The sequence below is a fragment of the Chiloscyllium plagiosum genome, chromosome 3 (assembly GCF_004010195.1).
Source record: "Chiloscyllium plagiosum isolate BGI_BamShark_2017 chromosome 3, ASM401019v2, whole genome shotgun sequence".
Classification (NCBI taxonomy): domain Eukaryota; kingdom Metazoa; phylum Chordata; class Chondrichthyes; order Orectolobiformes; family Hemiscylliidae; genus Chiloscyllium; species Chiloscyllium plagiosum.
Window position 1 is genome coordinate 130,553,781 of NC_057712.1, and position 5,956 is coordinate 130,559,736.

Genomic DNA, 5,956 nt, shown 5'->3' on the forward strand with positions numbered 1-5,956 from the left:
GTTGGTGTGAAATTTCCCAAAGAGTTATTTTTGAAGATGAGCAGAGTAAGTCTCCTGGTGTCTTAGCCAATATTTAACACCTGAACAGACAATACAATCACAGGTGGTTCTTCTATAACACGATGGTTATGTTCTTGTGCAATCCTGCATTATAGAAAAATTGCAATTTAGAAACAGTGCTTAAAGTGTTGGCGATGTAATCACATCGAGAGTATGGTGCTGGAAAAGCACAGCAGGTCAGGCAGCATCTGAGGAGCAGGAGAATCGACATTTCAGGGATAAGCCCTCCCCCAGTAATCGCATTACAGCCAACACACTTTTTAAAAGTTTGCGCTTTAGAAACTGTGTCCCCAATTCGTCATTTGTGTTACGGCAAATTTGCATTAATGAAACATACGTTATGGCAGAACAACCTGGACTTATTTTGTTGCTGTTTTAATGATCTTTGTCTAAATCAGCTACATTGCAACAAAAGCATTTCATGCAATGTAAATATTTTAGGACATGTGAGATCATGAAAGGTGCTGTATAGATTGAAATATTTTTCCTACTTGTGCAATGTTTTTAATCTTGGTGGTACAGTAAGCTTTGGCATGTAAATGGCCTGGAGCTGGACTGGTAAACTATTTATCACAATGTAATATTTGGTACACTTTAAAATGCTGCATTTGCAAGTGTGACTGCTCTTGTCTGGATCATCATTAGAATCCATTTCAGAACTTGACATTGCTGTTTGTATCTATTTTGTCACTCCCATATTGCTGACATGAACTGCCATCTGTGTGCCCACTGTTGATTATAGATCTGTTTGTGCTTCCCTGCTCCCCCACTGCTGCTACTGTTCTCCAGCTGTTTGCACTGCTTTTCCCATAGCTCCTGCATTAATACCAATCCATTGGTGGGAAATGAAGGGTAGAGCAAGTTAGCTTATGATAATTAAAAGTTGTTAAAAGGCAAGAATTGTAAAATCAAAAGATTTGACTTGAAATGTAATTTTACTTCTGTGTATTTCAGTATCAAAGGTACCTGTGCCTTCATGCTACATAGAAAATGGGTGGTACGAAGGCTTGAACTTTAGAATGAGAACATGAACTAAGTGAACTCTGTGATCTGTAACAACAGAAAGGGAAGCAGTATTGCTCTATTCCTTGTTGAGGTAGGTACAGAACGGGTCCTTGTACAGGATGTGACTGGGAGTGCTGTTTCAGAACATATGAAGTTTGTTATTAGCTGCCTTTGTAAGAGTGCTCTTGAAGCTAACAAAATACTGAGAGGTTTGGATGAAGTAGACATGGCGAAGTGTTTCTACTAGTAGGAGAGCCTAGGACCTGAGGGCACAGCCTCTGATTAAAGGGACAACTATTTCAAACTGAGATGAGGATTTCTTCAGCCAGATGATGGTGACTCTGTGGAACTCATTGCCACAGAAGGCCGTGGAGGCCAAGTCATTGAGTGTATTTAAGACAGAGATAGGTTCTTGATTAATACTCAGACATTCTATCACCAACAACTAATATTTATAGAACATCTTTCACAAAGTCAAACAATGTTCTATCACTGAGCCACATGTTCAAAGACAAGTATCTCAAAAGTAGTCATCGTTGTTATGGAAACACAGCAGCATAATGCAAGACCTATCAAACAGTAATGAAATGAATGACCAGAAAATCGGTTTTGTCTTACTGTTGGTTTGAATGAAAAATATTGTACAAGAACTCAGGAGAACTGCCCTGCTGTTCTTGTAAATAATAGTATGGGTATTTCACATTTCCCTATGTTCACAAATTAGGCCTTAATGCAACAAATAAACTGAAAGACAGCATCTTCAATACTAGTGCTTTCCCTCTTCTATTAGCTGAAGAATCAACCTGAATTGTCTGTTAGTCTATGGAATGTGATTTGAACATTTGACAAAGTTGAGCCACATTTGATACTTTTGCCAATCTGTTTCAATGCAGCTACAGCGCTGGCATCTGCCCAACAATGTAGGAAATTGCCCAGGTATGTCATGTACACAAACAGGACAAATCCAACCTGGGTCAATTATGACCCTACTCTCAAGTAGTAATAAAGTGGTGGAAGGTGTCATTGACAGTGCTATCAAGCAGCACCTGCTAAGCAATAAGCTGCTCACTGATGGCCAGTTTGGGTTCTGTCAGGGCCACTCAGATTCTCACCTCATTACAGTCTTGGTTCATACATGGTCAAAAGAGCTGAATTCCAGAGGTGAGGTGAGAGTGACAGACTCTGACATCAAGCAAAGCTGGAATCAATAGGTATCATGGCAAACTACTGATTGGAGTCATACCTGGTACTGAGGAAGATAGTTCTGGTTGTTGGAAGTTAGTCATGAGAGGGTGCAGAGAAGATTTATCAGGGTGTTGTCTGGAATGGAGAATAGGTCGTACGAGGATAGGTTGAGAGTGCTAGGCCTTTTCTCGTTGGAACGGCGAAGGATGAGGAGTGACTTGATAGAAGTTTACAAGATGATCAGAGGAATAGATAGAGTAGACAGTCAGAAACTTTTTCCCCGGGTGCAACAGAGTGTTACAAGGGGACATAAATTTAAGGTGAAGGGTGGAAGGTATAGGGGAGATGTCAGGGGTGGGTTCTTTACCCAAAGAGTGGTGGGGGCATGGAATGCGTTGCCTGTGGGAGTGGTAGAGTCAGAATCTTTGGTGATCTTTAAGCGGCAATTGGATAGGTACATGGATGGGTGCTTAAGCTAGGACAAATGTTCGGCACAACATCGTGGGCCGAAGGGCCTGTTCTGTGCTGTATTGTTCTATATTCTATGTTCTAGTCATCTCAGCTCTAGGACATCTCTGCAGATTTTCCTCAGAGTAAAGTTCCAGGCTTAGCCATTTAGCTGTTTCATCAATGACCTTCCCTCTATCATAAGGTCAGAGGTGGGGATGTCTGCCAATGTGCACAATGTTTAACACCATTTGTAACTCCTCTGATACTGAACCAGTCAGTGCTCAAATGCAACATTGTCCAGGCTGGGGCTGACAAGTGGCAAATAACAGTTGTGCCATACAAATACCAGACAATGACCATCTCCAATAAGAGACAGTTTAACCACTGTCTCTTGACATTCAATGGCACCAGTGTCACACAATCCCCTACTATCAACATCCTTTGATACTATTGACCAGAAACTCAATTGAACTTATCCCAAAAACACAGTGGCTACAAGAGCAGCCAGGGGCTAGGAATACTGTGGTGAATAACTCAACTCTGCCTGTCCACCATCTACAAGGCACAAGTCAGGAATGTGCTGAAATGCTCCTCATTTGCCTGGATGGGTGCAGCTCCAACAACACACAAGAAGCTTGACACCATCTGGGATAAAGCAACCTGCTTGATTGGCACTACATCCACAATCATTCACTCCCTCCACCACCACTGATGCTGTGTACTATCTACTGCAGAAATTCACCAAAGATTCTTACTTTAATCAGCACATTTTAAACCACTTCCATTTGGAAGGACAAGGGCAGCTGATATATGGGAATACCATCACCTGCAATTTCCCCTCTATGCCAAACACTGCCTGACTTAGAAATATATCACCATTCTTTCATTGTAACTGGGTCAAAGACCTGGAGTTCCCTTCCAGTGGCATTGTGGGTCAACCCTACAGCATATGAACTGCAAAGGTTCAAGAAGGCAACTCGCTACTACCTTCTTAAGGGTAACTAGAGTCTGACAAGAAAAATGCTTGTCAGACAGCAAGGTCCGCATTTCACAAGTGAATTAAAAAAAACTGAAGTTCAGCAGCTATACAGTGTTACTGGTGAATGAGGCCAGCTCAGTCAATGGAACCCCCTGTGGGATGGATACCTAAGTCAGGCTGCTACTTATCAACAGCAGCTCTGCCTGCAACACCGCCTTCTCCAGTCTATCCTTTTCCATCACTATTTTAAAACTAATAAAATCATGGTCACAGCCCCAAAGTGTTCCCCCACTGCCACCTCAGTCACTTTCCCTGCCTTATTTTCCATGAATAGGTTACATTTTGCACCTTCTCTTGAAGGTACATACACCTACTGAATCAGAAAACTTTCTTGTACACACCTAACAATTCTTCTTCATCTAAACCCTTAACACTGTGGCAGTCGAAAGTCTTTGTTGTAAGTTAAAATCCTCTACTCTGTTATTCTTACATATCCCTAAGATCTCCTAAAAATTTGTTTCTTAATTTCCCGCTGACTCTTGGGGGAGGTCTGTAGTACACACTTTCCTCTGCTTGAATATGTTGCTCCTTAGGTCCCTTTTAAATTTGGCCCCTCTCACCATAAACCTACGCTTTCTCATTTTGGATTCCCCCACCATGGGGAAAGGACCTTGTCTATTTATCCTACCCATGCTCCTCGTGATTGTATAAACCTTTATAAAATCAGCCTCCTTCGCTCCAGGGAAAACAGCCCCAGCCTGTTCAGCCTCTCCCTATAGCTGAAACCCTCCAACCCTGGCAACATTCTTGTAAATCTTTTCTGAACCCTTTCAAGTTTCACAATATCCTTCCTATGGGAGGGAGACCAGAATTGAACACAGTATTCTAAAGTGGCTTAACCAATGTCCTGTACAGCCGCAACATTACCTCCTAACTCCTCTCTTCAATGCATTGATCAATAAAGACAAGCACGTCAAACACCTTCTTCACTATCCCATCTACCTGTGACTCCACTTTCAAGGAACTATGAACCTATACTCCAAGGTCTCTTTGTTCAGCAACATTCCCCAGGACCTTGCCATCAGTGTATAAGTCCTGAGGTAACCTTCTTCGCTGTCCACTACACCTCCAATGTTGGTGTTATCTGCAACCTTATGTCGTGGAAATTAAATCAACTTGACTCAACTGTTAGCAAGAGCAAAGAAAGGAGCTTTATTTAAATTATGCAGAATTGACCCAGTACATTCAGCTGGATGCCTCAATGTAAGGGGTACCTGAGCATTGTTCAGATACTTGCCTTATACTGTTTCTTATCATGCTGTCAAGGGCAAAGACTTGGAAAACTCAAGTTGTTATTCTCTCATCCCCTGATCTTGGACATAATAGTTCTTCAGCTTTTGCTGAGTTCAACTGTCGCAAGGTCGAGTTGAACGTTTACAATTATACTGTTTCTTATCATGCTCTCAAGGGCAAAGACTGGGAAAACTCAAGTTGTTATTCTCTCATCCCCTGGTCTTGGACATAATAGTTCTTCAGCTTTTGCTGAATTCAATTGTCGCAAGGTCGAGTTGAACGTTTACAAAATTCAAGCAGAGACAAGCTGGCTGCAAACCTCATCAAAGTATTGTTTACAAAGCTCAGCACAGCATTAAATTTTAGAAAAGCATTGTCTTTCAAATTTCACAGTAAATGGATAATTTTCCATTACACCTCCAATGTCCACATCCAAATCATTTCTATAAATGACTAACAGCAGTGACCCAGCATCGATCCTTGTGACACTCCATTGGTTACAGGCCTCCAGTCTGAAAGGCAATCCTCTACCACCACCCTCTCTCTTCTACCTTCAAGCCAGTTCTGTATCGAAATAACTAGTTCTCCCTCTATTCTGTGTGATTCTGTTTGCCGAGCTGGGAATTTGTGTTGCAGACATTTCGTCCCCTGTCTAGGTGATATCCTCGGTGCTTGGGAACCTCCTGTGAAGCGCTTCCGTGATCTTTCCTCCAGCATTTATAGTGGTTTGAATCTGCCGCTTCCGGTTGTCAGTTCCAGCTGTCAGTTGCAGTGGTCGGTATATTGGGTCCAGGTCGATGTGCTTATTGATTGAATCTGTGGATGAGTGCCATGCTCTGTGTGTGTGGCTACTAAGGATAGCTGGTCGTGTTGTTTCGTGGCTAGTTGGTATTCATGGATACCATGAACACCAACTAGCCCCGAAACGACACGACCAGCTATCCTTAGTAGCCACACACACACATGACAAGCAACATGAATTCG